The sequence below is a fragment of the Schistocerca serialis genome, chromosome 9 (assembly GCF_023864345.2).
Source record: "Schistocerca serialis cubense isolate TAMUIC-IGC-003099 chromosome 9, iqSchSeri2.2, whole genome shotgun sequence".
In the NCBI taxonomy this organism is placed as follows: domain Eukaryota; kingdom Metazoa; phylum Arthropoda; class Insecta; order Orthoptera; family Acrididae; genus Schistocerca; species Schistocerca serialis.
In genome coordinates, this window is record NC_064646.1 from 35,365,122 (window position 1) to 35,382,390 (window position 17,269).

A 17,269-nucleotide genomic window follows, 5' to 3' on the forward strand; every position below is an offset into this window, starting at 1 on the left:
ATTGACACGGCTTGAAAATCGAGAACGTTTTATTCATGTATGCCATCGCGAAAGACTCCGAGGATAAGTAGTATACCAATTTTGTGAAAATTAGTGATTATTTGAGTGCTTATAGGTGCGTTCAGTTTAATATTATGATTATTTACGCAGTATATACATTCAAACAATTAATCAAAAATGACAGTAAAATAACTAAATCATAAGTAACAGCCAATTTCATGACCATAAGACAAGGTAAAGAAGCAGTGAACTAAAAGCAATTGGTGCCTCCAGGAGTAATGTTTGGTGATTTGACACTGTGAAAACTTGACTGGAGAAATTTTGAGGGACTGATGACCATAGATGTTAAGTCCCATAGTGCTCAGAGCCATCTGAACCATTTTTTAGAAATTTTGAAGAAGGAAGGTTAGCAGTTTTTATCATAAAATGCACTTATGCCTTGACACACAAATATGCCCAAAACTTTATGACCGCTGCCCACTGCAACGTTGTATGCTGCGTGTTGGTACTGAGGGCACGTGACACAGTAAGAGAAGCGTATGAGGGAGCAGAGACGAATGGGGAATCATTCTAGCGATGCTAAATGATGCAAATGTGAAATTCACTGACTCACGTAACTTTGGCAAAAGCCAGATTGTTGTGGCCAGTGCCTGGGAGTGAGCATCTCAGAAATGATCTACACCTCATCACAGAACATAGGGACCAGAGACTTGACTGCTCCCCAAAGCAGGATACACGACAATCTGTGCCAGATCTGGCAACAGAGTACAATGCTGGCACAGGCACATACGTTTTGGAGAACACTGTTCAGCACACAGTGTTGAATGTGGTGTTCTATGGAAGAGGACCCCTACGTTTTCCCATGTTGACCCAACAACATCATTAATTATGATAACAGTGGGCACAGGACCATTGAGATTGGAACACAAATCAATGGAATCAAATCATGTCACCCATTTATTGTTAAACCAGATCAATGGTTGTGTCCAGATAAACTGTCCTCCAGGTGAACGGCTGCTCAAAATATGCATGACACCATGGATGCAAGTCAGTGGGAGCAGTATTATGTTATGGGAGACATTCACTTGGGCTTCCATGGGATCTGTGATGGTAATCGAAGGCTCTATGTTGTATGTGCACTATATGGACATTACCAGGGACCACTTATAAACCCTTATGCTTCCCCAATAGCAATAGCATCTTCCAGCAGGATAACTGTCCGTGTCACAAGGCCAGAATCGTGCTGCAACTGTTTGACGAGCATGACAGTGAACTCAAGTTGACATTTTGGCCATCAAATTCAGGTTATCTGAATCCGATAAAACCTAAATGGGATGCTATCGAGCATCAGCTCTGCATCCACAAATCGACTGCTCATAAATTATGAGAAGTGTGTGACCTGTGCATAAGCATCTGGCACCACAAACCTGTGGAAACCTGTCAAGTACTTGTTGAGTCCATGGCTTGCAAAATCATTGCTGAATTGCATTCCAGAGGTGGACCAACACACTTTTAAGTAAGTGATCATAATGTTTGGCTCGTCACTGTATCTTAAAACAGAGATGAACAAAGATTTATGCAGTAATTTTGCATTGCACATAAATTAAGTGATAAATACTCCATAAACAGGTTACTGTTGTACTGTGGCCTCATGTACTTCACTATGTTCTGAAATATTCTACCACATTTATACATTGCTTCCAAGTGGAAATTACACTATATGCAAAAACAAAAATCCAAAATTACTAGTCTCGTACAGAGATCGCACTAACACCAATGAAAATCTTAAATCTTGCTTCTGTGTTTTTACATGTTGCATCATAGTTTATCTGATTTGTTGTGTAATGGAAAGTCAAATGAAAACCAAACACTCTCTTCAAATGGACCATGAAATGGTTCCATTCAAAAGCAGTCACCACCAACATTAAGACATTTATCCCACTGGGAACGAGATGATCAATTCCTGTTGGCTGCTGATGGACCAACAACCGCACCCACTCTTGCACTTCCATGTCCGACTGAAACTAACATCCACATACACCTTTCTTCAGGTTGTCAAAGATGTGAAAATCACATGGAAAAGATCCAGACTGTATGGACGACATTGCAGTGTTTCCCAACGAAACTGCCAAACTGTAGCCTTCATCTGATTGGTAGCAAAGCACTAAATTGTCATAAAAACTAGGTGATAAAATTGTGAACTCTCAGTCCACCAGTGAACCTTTATTACAAGTTGTACCACAGGGCTCAATCCTTGGACCCTTTCTCTTCCTTATATTTATTAACAACATTGCACAACTCATTAACTCCCATATTGTAACCTATGCAGATGACATGTCAATCTTATTCTATGAAAGTGAATCTAATGAGCTAGAATCTCTTGCTACCAGTGGTATAACAGAAGTAACAAAATACTTCAATGATCAGGGACTCAAGATGAATGTCACCAAATATCAACTACTGACATTTAAAACAGGCAGTTCTCACCACAACAATATGAATAGTGTGTGTAATATCTCTGCAACAGAAAATGGTAAATTCCTGGGTGTGTATGTTGATGAAAATTTGTGATGGGCATACCACATTAATTTCGTATGCAGGAAAGTCAGTAGTGCCACATATCTCCTCAGCCAGCTCGCAAAGATAGTTCCTAGCCAAGCACTGAAATTAGTATATTATGGAAAACTTTACCCCTATCTTAATCACGGAACTGAACTATGGGGCTTGTGCAGCCAATGTACATTTAAAAAGAATACTACTACTACAGAAAAGAGCAATGAGACATATACATGGGATGGGACATAGAGATTCATCTCGTGAAGTGTTTGTGCAGCACAAATATCTGACAATATATTCTCTGTACATCTTCAAAATAGTTGTATTTTTTATAAGTCAACCAACAGAAGCTATCAAGGGCAGTGACGTACATGATCACAACACTAGAACTAAGTGTAACTATTTCCGTAACAGAACAATGTTAAAAATGACTGATAGAAGTCCATATATCAGTGGCTTAATTTGGTACAACAAGCTACCAAACGCTCTAAGAACTTACATGGGAAATGTCTTTAAAACAAAATTAAAATCTTTTTTAATAGAAAAATGTTTATGTTGTTTCAACAAATTTTAAGATAGCGATTGTAACAGCTGTAATGTGATAAATGTAAAAAATAGACATAAGAAGCAACAGCTACACAATATAGTGTATTTTATAAGTGTAAATATAACCATAGTATTAAGTCTGACGATTGCAAAAGCCATCATTACGATGGCTCCACGCAAAGAAAATGTAAATAAATAAATAGTGTGGGAATAGGCATTACCATACAACAGGATGACTCCATACGACATCATTCCTGGGCATTTTGACTTTACGCTGCATCGCAGTTTCTGCACAGTATCTTCAGAGAAATGTAATTGTGGTTCCACGCTCAAGGAAATCAACAAGCAAAGGGCCCCTAGATTACTCTGTGCTTGGTCATTTCATAAAAACCTTCCTATTTAAATAGGCACTGTGAAGAGTGAGTCATTCTCCATTTAACTTTCAATAAGAGGTGTTCTGCACAGTCAGTCTCTGTTAAAATATCTTGTGTGAACTGTGAAATGTATTTTATTCATTTCATAACGTACACAATTTCAGAACATATGTCTGATGTACAGGAGACATGTCAAGGTTACAATTTGCTTATTTAAAATTTTGTCACACTTACAATAATACTTTGTGGAGCAGTTACTTACTTAAAATTTGTCAAACTTACAATATTTATATCTACTATAACTATCATAAATTTTTATTCCATTTTAGGGATCCAGCTCAAAGTATCACTACATACTTCATGAAATCTTCCACAGAGTAGTAGCATCGTTCAATTAGAACATCATGTAACTTGCTTTTTAAAATATTTATCTTCATATTCATTATGTCACACCCTTTTATTGTGTTGTGAATTTTCATACACTGAGGAGTCTGAGCAAGCTGTTTTAGACGATGAGAGATGAGGATACAGTTTTCTTTATGTCTTGTATCATATGAATGTTCAAAATGATTGTTTTTCTAATAGATCAGCTCTGCCGTGTACAGAAAAGAACCACCTCAAAGATGTATAATGAGGGGACAGTTAATATTTTTAGGTCTTTAAATAATGGTAGACATGATGCCTTCAGCTGTGCAGAGCACATGTTGCGAATGATTTTTTACGACTTTAAAATCTGTGTAATGTTTCCCAAGTTACCCCAAAAAATTATGCCATATCCAATAACTAATTCAAAGTTGCTATAATATGCTATTTTTCTGGTGGCCATATCAGTGGCACAGGCCAAAATTTCCATTGCAAATGCAAGACTGTTTAATTTATTAGCTGGATAATCTATATGAGAATTCCAACTCAAAGTTCTGTCCAAGTTTATTCCCAGGAACCCGACCGAGTCAAGTTCTTCCATTTTTTTTATTTTTGTGAGTGATGCAGATTTCTTCAGTTTTTGACTGTTTGGCTTTGAAACTCATGATGTGGGTTTCTGAAATGTTCAGCCTCAAGCCATTTAGACTGAACCATGTTTCCAGATAACTTAAAGTATTTATGATACTCTGTGGTATACTGTCAGAATTTTTATTTTTAATTAGGGCAGAAGTATCATCTGCAAACAAAGTTAAATGATTATTTATATGGAGAGGCAAGTCAAATAAAAATGAGCATATAGCATTGTTGGCCAGGAGGCCCCATATGGGGGAGTTCAGCCGCCATATTGCAAGTCCTTTTCAGCTGACGCCACTTCGGCGACTTGCGGGTCAATGATGATGAAAATGATGATGAAGGACACACAACACCCAGTCCCCTGCCAGGAATCGAACCTGGGCCCCCTGCGTGGTAGGTAGAAATGCTACCGCTACGCTACACTAGGCGGACGAGTGGTAAGTCATTTACATTGAACAGGAATGAATTGGGTCCAAAGATTGAGCCTTGAGGAGCACCTTGTGACACAGTTTTCCACTCTGAGACGTAATCTGCTCCATTTGATGTGATTACTACCCTTTGTTTCCTCTCCCAGAGATATGATTCAAACCATTTCAAAGCAATATTCCTCAATCCATACCTGTTGAGGTTGAAAAGCATCAGGGCATGGTTTACAGAGTTGGATACTTTTGTAAGATCACAGAATATTCCTGCGACCTAGCTTTCGTATCTAGTTATGCAGTAAAAACAAAGATGATGTGACTCACCATACGAAAGCGCTGGCAGGTCGATAGAAACACAAACAGACACATACATACACACAAAATTCAAGCTTTCGCAACAAACTGTTGCCTCATCAGGAAAGAGGGAAGGAGAGGCAACAGTTCGTTGTGAAAGCTTGAATTTTGTGTGTATGTATGTGTCTGTTTGTGTTTCTATCGACATGCCAGAGCTTTCGTGTGGTAAGTCACATCATCTTTGTTTTTAAATATATTTTTCCCGCGTGAAATGTTTCCCTCTATTATATTGATATATTTGGCACAAATTCTTTGTCTTTAAATATGTCTACTTGTGTCTGTATATGTGTCGATGGATATGTGTGTGTGTGCAAGTGTATACCCGTCCTTTTTTCCCCCTAAGGTAAGTCTTTCCGCTCCCGGGATTGGAATGACTCCTTACCCTCTCCCTTAAAACCCACTTCCTTTCATCTTTCCCTCTCCTTCCCTCTTTCCAGATGAGGCAACAGTTTGTTGCGAAAGCTTGAATTTTGTGTGTATGTATGTCTGTGTCTGTTTGTGTTTCTATCGACCTGCCAGCGCTTTCGTATGGTAAGTCACATCATCTTTGTTTTTAAATATATTTTTCCCGTGTGGAATGTTTCCCTCTATTATATAGTTATGAAGTAATTTTTTCAATTAACTCATGTATCACATCTACTGTGTTTTTGCCTTGTTGGAAGCCAAACTGGTTATGTGAAATGATATTCTGTGTGATGAAGCTTTGTATCTGTAAAGCAGCAATTTTTTCAAATAATTTTAATATGACAGGGAGTACAGAGATGGAGTGATAATTTCCCACATCATCTTTTGAACCTTTTTTAAACAATGGTTTTACTTATGCATATTTTAAGAGAGAGAGGATGAGCTATTATGTTGTAAAAATCTTTAATTATTTTGGTGGGTGGCCCACGCCAGCCAGCAGACTTTTTGTGTTTTAAGGAGAGTGTGATATTTTCAACAAATTTTGCTGAGACTGTGTTGAACTTTTAAGACATTCACTGGTATTACCTTTTAACCCAAAACTATTTACTTTCTGCTCGTAATTTGCTATGTCTAAATCAGAGTTTGCTATATTTATGAAGTACTCATTGAAGCACTCAGATATTTTGAGCTGGATTTACAACCAATTTTTCCTTAAGTTTGATTTTTGAAATATCTTGTCTGTGATTTCAGACGCCTAATTCACACTTCACTACAGACCATACTTCCCTTGTTTTATTTTTCGCTCAAGAATGAACTTGTTATTTGCCATTTGTTTTGAAGCTTTCACAACTTTTTTAAAAATAGTTTTATAGTTTCTAACATATTTTACAAAATCAGGATCTTTGTTGTGCTTCAGCTGATTGTGTGGCTTCCTTTCCCTCTCACTGGATATTTTTATTCCTGGTGTGAACTATCTTATCTTACTTGGTGTTTCATTACAATATGATCTTGGCAGGAAAGTTTCATTAAATACTTCAAGAAAACTGTTTAATAATGTACTAAAGTTTTCATTTGTTGAATCACCATCCCCGAAACACCACTTAACTTTACTTGGTTTCTCAAAGAATATTTCTATATTTGTTTTATTGATACTTCTTTTGATATATTTTTCTCATAATATGTGTATCGCTTTTTGGCAGTGAGACAAACGAGGCTGAGTGATCAGAAAGTCCTAAGTTTAGACAGAATTGATGTACATTATCAAAGTAGTAATTTGTTACAATGTTGTCGATGCATGTTGCTGAGTGGATATTTTCTCTAGTGAACTCCAAAAAACTTAGTTAAAAACCAGACTTTTTAATTGAATCAATAAATTTTGTCGATTGTTTATTGTCATATTAAAATCTGCTGCTATTACAATTTTTTTCTTCTTTTCTTTCTTTAGTTTATCTAGCAAGCACTGGAATTTGGAGAGGAAAGGTGTGACTAAGGCCCTTTCTGGAATTCTGTAAATTGAAATGATTAACATATTAAGGTCTTTAAGCTCTATACAACAACTTTCAAATATGCAATCTTCATTTAAACAATTAAAATCTGTTTTCACTTCATAGCTTATAGAAGAATCCTGGAGTATGCAGCAACCTCCGTGAGATTTTTTTCTCCCTGCAATAGCTGCTTGCACATAGAAATTTTCAATTTTATTTAAAATATTTATTGTATTAGAGCTAAGCCAGTGTTCATTTAAACAAATAATTTTTATGCTTTTACATTCTGTGGGAAGAATTGTAACTCATCGAGTTTGTAGCTTAGACTGCTGGAAGATTTAGAATTTAAGCCATTTATATTCCAGTGCATCAAATAAGAATTTTTGCTTGTTTTAATGGTATTAAACATACATTTTCGTAGACACTCTTTAGCAGTTTTCTTTTCAGCTAATAGGCATTTTTCTTTTACATCCCTTCCAGTAAATATTAGTTTCCCTTAGTTTCAATGGATTTGCAAATATCCATAAACATTTTGTTGAAGGTCATCGATCCTAGTCTGTTTAGATGCAGTGCATCCTTGGCTAGACATTCCTTGCCCAAACTCATATCTGAATTTATAAATACAGCACCTAGTCTGTCACAACACTCATTGAGTCTGCAATTGATTTGACTGATATAACTGTCACTCACCAACTTCCTGTTTATGATTCCACTGATCACTATCCTGGAAGCAGGGTAAATTTTTCTGGCTGATCAGATTATATTTTTTGATTTGTTAATAATTTCCTCTTCATTGTATCCTCAAAGGGAATTTGTCCCAACATAGAAGAAAACGGCTTTGTAATTTTGGTTCGCTTCTTTTTTGATGTTTTCTCTTCAATTTGCAATGCTTTTAAAATAGTTACTGAGCTGACGGAACCTAATTCCTGGGCAGGCTTCAACTTCACAGGTTGGCACTATGACATTTTTCAACATGGAATCGCCAATTATGAGAAATTCATTTTCAGCTACACTTTTAATGCTATCTTTTGTTCTCGAACTTTTCACTTGTCCATTTATATGTAGCATTTATGTCTACCGAGTCTGCACTTTGTTTTATTTCATGTGACATGAATCGCTCATCTTGCAAGGAGCTCGTATTTGTATACCTCCGCGAATGGTGTACTTCCTTGTAAGCTGTACACAATAAAAAAAAACTTTGAAGACATTTATTTAAAGCTTCTCTTTGGAATATTTAACAACAGCATTGATAAAATTTTAACAGGTATCAAGATGGACACTTTCATTTGGTTGACAGCCTGAACCTCTGAATAATACGTAATATGCAAGATGCAGTACCTGAAGAGATCATCATTAATGTCAACCTAGGATACACTAAACATTGTCATCAAAATATGCCAAGGTGGGATAGCCCCACTTGTTATAACACCACCCTGAATAAAAATAATATTTTTTCCCTGTTTTTTACATGAATAAAAATACTATTTACATGGGAACTTACCAAATTATTTCCAAGGTGCAATTTTCTAAACCTTATTATTCAGTGTATAGTTTACACTTTACTGATGATGATGATAATAATAATAATATACATAGTCATGTAGAAACATTTTATTTAAAGAAATATTCAAGTAAACCACGTGCACTTTCAAGTCCAGCCAAGCTAATAATTATTTGTTTTATGATCGACATACCTCGTGGAAGTATTAATCTCCATGCAGTTTCCAGAGGCCCTCTGCCACAAGAAGTAGGGACTGATGACCAAGCAGTTTGGTCACCCCCCCCCCCACCCCCCCACCCCAAAACCAACCAACCACAAGAAGAGAACAATCTTTTGACCGTGCAGAGAGAGAGTAGTGCAATCTGAGTTTTGGTGCAAGGCAGCTGCATGTAATTATGTCAGGTAATAAAATTTACTCAGTTGTATCTGCTGCATTAGTTTCTTATGACAGTCATAAAATAACAGCTTGTACTATGAACCACCCACATCAATGACCCCGAGTCAGTTGTGAAATTCGCAATTCTTCAAAATTTCGTCATTTTTTGTTATGACAATGTAACACCACACAATGCCCAAACCAGCAAATCGCTTCTGGAGTGCAGTGGTGGAAGGACTGCAGTGCAGGATGTGACGTGCTCTCAGTGCACACAAACAATTGCAAAAATTGAGTGCACTGATGACTCAACATCATTAACATCAACCAAGGCTACGGTAAACATTCTCATCAAAATATGCCACGGTGGGATAGCCCCACTTGCTATAATGCCACTCCTAACATACATAGTATTTTTTTTCCTTTTCTGCTGTGTTTTTATATGAATAAAAATACTACTTACATATGAGCTCACAACATTCTACAGACATCATCGAACCTTCTGTACCTCAACAATGCCTATCACTTGTGAATCCAGTTTCATGCCATGAGTACAACTATGTTTATCAATAGTTTTACAATGATCCCATAATGTTTGTAGCAACATTTTTGTATCATCTGCTCCTTCCATGTCACACGTGCAATATGAACATTCGCATACTGACCCGCATCAACCATTTGCGTGCCACAAACAATTGTCACATATGTCGATTCACATTCTGGACCTGCTTTCAGATCTGAAGGATAGTGCCTTTGCGGCCAATGCTCCCATTTGAAACCGAGTGCAACATACATGTGACAAGTTGCGCGCCTCCTGCATCTTCCACAGCATGAAATGCAAACATCCAGACATTTACTGTTTCATTACAATAAACCAGGCTTCACGCACAATCAGCAGCCACCTTGCCTGCTGCAAGAGACAATGCTGCAAATTCGGCCTTCACTTCATGTCCAAAGCTTAGTACTCTCCTCAAATTGCCACCTTCTGATGTCGCTAACAGCCCTTTGTGGTTCACGACGACTGTGAATATTTCTATGGCAACAGGAGTCCTCAGTGGTGATGCTAGATATGTCAGTTAACTCTGCCACCTACCAGTTCAAGCGGAAGTCATCAGTAACGTCACACTGTCTCTGCCTCAAACAAACAAGTTCGATGCAGTGAAGTTCGCACTCCAACAACACCTATCACGTAACCCTGAACAACAAGTACAGGAGGCTTTGGCAACACTCTGTGACACATCTGGCGATGTCTCTGTGCCCTTTGTGCCAAACGTGGTACTACGGATGCTATGGATTGTTAAACTACCAATGGAACTTCAACTAGCAATGACTACACAAGTCTGAACCTCTCGAGAAATGACTCATGCTAACTGATTGTATGTCCTTCATCATCCATCACTGTTGATTAATAAACAAACAGGATGATGACACACCAGGCAGCAGATGGGTGTTACCATCTTCATTGCCAACCACAGTCAGCTGAGCAGCTTAACGTGACCTGAGGGTGACATCATGCTTCATTGTCTACTACAGTAAGAACACCCTGCCCCTACCAGAGATAAGGTCACGCCCAGTAATGCGACCTCTTCACGACCATCGTTCTGCTGGTGTCATACTACCTATGGGCAGACAGCTTGAAAATATCAAAAAACATGCGAGATCCCAAGCGGGCTGAAATAGATGCTTCAGGCCATTCATCACAACATAGTCACCTATCACTCTTGCACGGTGCACAGGCTCACATCTCTTCTACGGTACCCATGGACAAATGCCTCTTCGTTCAAGACCTAACTACAAAACAATTCTTCCTTGTTGATATCGGCTCTGATATCAAGTCTCTGCTCTATAACAGCACGCCCACTAGTCTACACTTCAGTAGATGACTCAGAAATCTCCATCCATTGCATCATCTTGTGCACTGTTCAGCTTACACTGGATTTATAATGCATCTGGACATTTTAGCTCATGGATGTGCACAAGCCTGTTATTGACATGGACTTTTTACACCAGCACAAACTTTTGCCTGACATAGTGCATGTGGCGTCAACACACCACAATACCTCGGCTGCGGTCTGAGGACAATTCTCTTAGACTACACCCACTGCAATGTATTCTGCCAGATATATTTCTAGTCATGAATCTATGATAGAAAAAAATCCACTATGTGTCCACGATTCAAAGCATTCTCTCCTCTCAGCAGCAATACAGTGACTTCTTCACAGAAGCACAAGTACTTCACAATGAAAATTCTGACCTCCGCCACAGCATAAAAGTGTCAATAACCGAACCTGCAACAGTATGCACACTTATACGTGAGCTCATTTGACACGGGCCAGCTGCTACCCTATACTGTGCACCCTCCTCACCGCCGTGGTCTGGACTTCACAGGCATTCTGCTGCGCCACGCACAAGTGCTAGATGTCAACAATAACTTAAAACTGGCCACCACGTAAGAGGTGCCCCCCTTCCCCTTGCCACCTGCCTCCAGACGGTTCTCAGCGAAGCACTCAGCATAGCTGACTAACAACAATGCACACCTCATAGTCGGTATGCTACTAACTACAGTGTTAGTTAACAGACAGAGCACTGGTCCCAGCCACCACCTGCATTTGGGCTTATGCGTGTGCAGTACGCGTCGGTATGATGCTTAGGGTTATGACAACAGATGGTCCTCCTGTCAGACACATACCGTATTGCCTCTGCCCTGCAAATTTACAAGCAACTGAAAACACTATTCATGAACTTTTACATGCAGATATTGTCCACCATCCGACAGCCCCTAGGCATCACAAATTAAACTTCTTCCCAAGAAAGATGGTGAAACAAGACTTTATGGAAACTACACAGTTCTTAATTCTAGAACAATCCATGCAGCTACCCTGGCCTGAATCTCCAAGACTTTACACATGTGCTCACAGATGCAACAATCTTTAGCATTATCAACAGCAAACATGCTTACCTGCAAATCAAAAAGTAGATATCTTAGGTGTTGCAAAACAACTCAGATCACTTAAGAAAGGCAAGTCTTCCGGTACAGATGATATACCAATCAGGTTTCTTTCAGAGTATGCAGACACAATAGCCCCTTTCTTAGCAGTCATATACAACCACTCACTTGACGAAAGGTCTGTTCCTAAAGACTGGAAAGTAGCACAGGTCACACCAATATTCAAGAAAGGAAATAGGAGTAACCCATTGAATTACAGACCCATATCACTGACCTCAGTTTGCAGTAGGATTTTGGAGCATATACTGTACTTGGACATTAGAATCACCTTGGAGAAAATGACTTATTGATACATAACCAACACGGATTCAGAAAATATCATTCTTGTGCAACACAGCTGGCTCTTTATTCCCATGAAGTAATGAGTGCTGTTGACAAGGGATCTCAGATCGATTCCATATTCCTAGATTTCCAGAAGGCTTTTGATACCATTCCTCACAACTGACTATTAATTAAATTGCGTGCATATGGAGTATTGTCCTAGTTGTGTGACTATATTAGTTATTTCCTGTCAGAGAGGTCACAGTTCGTAGTGATGGACAGTAAATCATTGAGTAGAACAGAAGTGATATCTGGCAATCCGCAAGGTAGTGTCATAGGCCCTCTGCTGTTTCTGATTTACATAAATGATAATCTGAGCAGCCCCCTTAGATTGTTTGCAGATGACGCTGTAAATACCATCTAGTAAAACCATCAGACAATCAATTCCAATTACAAAATGATCTATAGAGAATTTCTGTATGGTGAAAAAAGTAGCAATTGGTACTAAACAAAGAAAAGCGTGAGGTCATCCACATGGGTACTAAAAGAAATCCGATAAATTTTGGGTATACAATAAATCGTACAAATCTAAGGGCTGTCAAAACAACTAAATACCTAGGAATTACAATAACGAGCAACTTAAATTGGAAAGACCACATAGATAATATTGTGGGGAAGGCGAAACAAAGACTGTGCTTTGTTGGCAGAACACTTAGAAGATGCGACAAACCCACTAAAGAGACAGCCTACATTACACTTGTCCATCCTCTGATGGAATATTGCTGTGCGGCGTGGGATCCTTACCAAGTAGGATTGATGGAGGACATCGAAAAAGTACAAAGAAGGGCAGCTCATTTCATGTTATCATGCAATAGGAGTGAGAGTGTCACTGATATGATTCGCGAATTGGGGGTGGCAGTCACTGAAGCAAAGGCGGTTTTCTTTGCGGCTAGATCTATTTACAAAATTTCAATCGCCAACTTTCTCTTCCGAATGTCTAAATATTTTGTTGATGCCCACCTATGTAGGGAGAAATGATCATCATGATAAAATAAGAGAAATCACAGCTCGAACGGAAAGATTTAGGTGTTCTTTTTTCCCCACGCGCCATTCGAGAGTGGAATGGTAGAGTAGTATGAAAATGGTTCGATGAACCCTCTGCCAGGCACTTAAGTGTGAATTGCAGAGTTACCATGTAGATATAGATGTAGATGTACAAATTTCGATGCGCCCTGACGTTATACAAAAGGCTGCCATCATAATACCAATCAGGCTTAACGAATACCTTCTTACACCTTATGGCTTAAAGAATGTTAGTCAAACATTGTATCAGTTCATTGACGGCCTCTTCCATCACTTCCCCTTTTGTTATATGAGTCTTGATGATATTTTGGTTTTCTCATGTTCCTCAGAGAAGCACACAGTTCACCTAGAACAATTTCTAACCACGCTGCAGCAGGTTACTATTATCATGAATGAAGCCAAGTCACAGCTACATCAGTTAGAAGTAATGTTTATTGGGCACACATGTAATACGTCCAGCATTAAGCCAATCACCGAACGAATTGACATGCTTAAAAACTTGCCTCTTCTCGAAACTTACCATGACTTGCATCATTTCCTTCTCAGGATTCTCAATTTTTATCACAGACACAGGCATCACATAAAGCTAAGAACAGCTTGATGCAGACCACCAATCTCTCTTCTTCCCTTCCTTCCCTCCCTCTCTCTCTCTCTCTCTCTCTCTCTCTCTCTCTCTCTCTCTCTCTCTCTCTCGCCCCCCCCCCCCCCCCAAACCCAGAAGCTCATCTCACACTCACCACTGATGCTAGAAAATCTATTGTGGTTGTGGTACTTCAGCAGATCGTTGACAGTCTCAGCGTAAATTGTCGGCCTCTGACAGTGAGCTTTTCGCTGTGTGTATGGGTGACAAACTTTTTCGAGAAGACACTGACCATAAGCCAATGACCATAAGCCACTGGTCAACACCATTAGAAATCCCTCCAAAGATGCCATATCTCGGCAGTACAGACACTTAGACCTCATCGTGCAGTGTACTACTGATGTGCGTCACATTCACAGCATAGACCACATCATCACCGACTATCTGTCCCAAATCTGTGTGATATTTCTGTAGTATGATTAGAAACTTATGGTAGCCAAGCAAGGAAAGGGCTCCATCATCACTGATCATCTTAATGATATGGTTAAAATCCTGTAGATTGAACATTGCACTCTCCTCTCCACTAATATAACACTGCTCCGAGACGTTTCTCAAGACAGAGTCAAAGTCCACAGTTTCGATCACTATGTGTCTAAAATGTTTGACAGACTACAAAACTTTAGCCACCTGAGTATCAAAGCGTTTGTACAATTAGTGACAGACATGTTTGTGTAATCTGATGTCAAGTGTGATGGCCATCACTGAGTGCAGAGTTGCCTTCCATGCCAGTGTCCAAAAACGAACTGCCATACCCAGCCACAATTCGAGCGGTTCCCTATTCCAAGATGAGATCCGTCATGTCAACTTGGACACTGTTGGACCACTCAAGGATTCTGACAGATTCCGTTACCCACTTTTGATCAACAACAGAACATCTCATTGGGTTGAAGCAACTTCCTTATGTGACAACACCGCTGAAATGGTTGCATGTACCTTCATGGAAACCTCGAATTGTTCATTTTGGCGTGCTCGATCTGGTTGCCACTTATTAGGGCTGCCAGTTTGAGTCAGATGTCTTCAATGCCCACGTGTGGACAACAGCATATCACCTGCAGAGCAATGGCCTCATTGAGAAGTGACACAGGACCACGAAGCAGCCCTAATGTACCACAATGTTTCGTGGCTGGAAGTGCTGCCCTGGATTCTCCTTGGATCTGCTCCCCATATAAAGAAGATTTACGTATCTCCCCAGCAAAGGTGATGTATGGGAAACCACTAGTCACACCAGCTGTCTTTGCAGGACCTATTAATGATGCCCAACAACAGGACCCACTGGCACTCTCACTGCATGTTCGTCACACCACTCAGAAGAAGCACTTGCCACCTCTGGCTCCCCATACAACCCCCACAGTACTCGTACACAAAGAGCTCTCTACTTGTGAATATTTCACAGTGACCGATGACACAGTTCGGACAGCTCTGCAATTGCCACACACTAGTCCATATCTGGTACTCCAATGCGGGCCACAGCCATTTGTTATCATGCTTCACTGCAAGCCCATGACAGTCTCCCTCTCCCATCTCAAGCCTACCTGGGTTCTACAAGGTACTACATCCTGAGGATGACACCTCGGTCAGCGCTACTGTCGATCAAGGCATGCTGCAACTTCCTTTCCCACCAGCACAGTCGTCTCTCAATGACCAAACTCCTGCTGTTCTATCACCACCACCATCGCCTCTGACTTGGCCATCCACGCCAAGCTACGACCAACCATGATATCCACCGCAGCACACCTGGTACACTACCATGTCATCTATTTACACATCAATTATGACAATTATGACAATCACTTGAGAAATGTGCAAGTTACAACATGGCCAATCCAGTTGCCCACGTCGACGCAACAACACACGTCGACGCAACAACACACAGCGACGCAACAACACACAGCGACGCAACAACCCACAGTGCTCCTCGTCATTACCAGTAGGAAGCCCTGTGTGAGTATCGATCTTAGTGCCATTTCCAGAGCCCTCTGCCATGAGAAGAGAATGATCTTTAGACTATGCATAGAAAGAATAGTGTGACTTTAGTCCTGGTCCAAGGCAGCTACATATATTTATGTCAGCTAATAAAGCTTATGTAGATGTACCCACTGCATTTGTTATTTACTGCAGTTGTAAATACCGTCCAGTACTGTGATCTACACACAGCCTTCTTTCAAAGTCTTTAGTTTCTTTATTCTAATAAACGACCCCTCTTTCTGAGAACTTAGTGCAACTCTAGATGTATTCAAATCTCCAAATATAGTCCTTTTGAAAATTCAGTGTTATTCTCTTATTCTAATTTTTCTGATCACAAAAATCTAGACTTTTACTAAAATAACATTTTTATGAAATATTTCAGTTAGATTTTCAGTTTCCAGAAATTTGTTAGTTGGCTTTGCTGGAACATGAGGGTGAAAGTACACATACTGAATTCTGCCCATAAAAGTAGAACTGGCTATGTGTACTATTTTAACGATATTTAAACAACTGCCAATTAAAATAACTTCAATGCCTAATGTTTATATGTATTCTCTACTTTTCCTGTCTTCTACATTGTTATTTAAAATGTAACAGCTTCGTATCCAAGCAATTTATTACATACATATTTACGTGCCAACAGTTGACAATGCCACACGCTTGTGTGCTTTCGTAGGACAGTGTTAGAACAGTAGTCCACACGGAGCTACTGTAGAAAACAGTCAAATGTGTACAGTCACTTGTTGAGTATGGACATTGCATTAATGCCACTTGTTAAATTTTGTCAGACTTCCCAGGGTCAAGGTGGTTTACTGATTTATTGTGTTAGAAATATGAAGTTAACTGAACAAAAATTGATCATCATATGCTAACTGTCAAAATAAAAAGAATAAAATGAAAATCTACTCTGAAGGCATTATGCAAAGTTATCAATAAATTTCCATGATCAAGAAATCTTTTTAGATAAGCTTTCATAAAAAGAAATCTTGTGTTACTTTCTCTCTCTCCAAAAAGTACTTGGCCGAGGAGTGACCAAGGCATTGCAGCTGGGAGGGGGGAGAAATGGGGTGCAAATTGTTGGAACATTCACTCCTTTCATAAGATTGGCTCACCTATTATTATATCCAAACAAACATGTGGCTGGAAAACATTCCGAGTCAAGTAAAGAGCTTATGCTAACCATGCATGGATATTTCTGGACTTTACAAACTAACACTTAAAGCATGTAATCTGCTCACTTGATACATGCAGATCAAAGTGTACCCAGCTAAAAGGGGATTAGATAATAAATTATTAAGCGTT

At 39.4% G+C, this 17,269-nt stretch overlaps 1 protein-coding gene across 10 annotated transcripts in view; it reads right to left on the minus strand.

Annotated features, from left to right (window-relative positions):
- LOC126419883 (trichoplein keratin filament-binding protein) overlaps nucleotides 1-17,269 on the minus strand; it is a 791,911-nt gene that overhangs the window by 35,174 nt on the left and 739,468 nt on the right. The gene's annotated exons all lie outside the window — the stretch shown is intronic.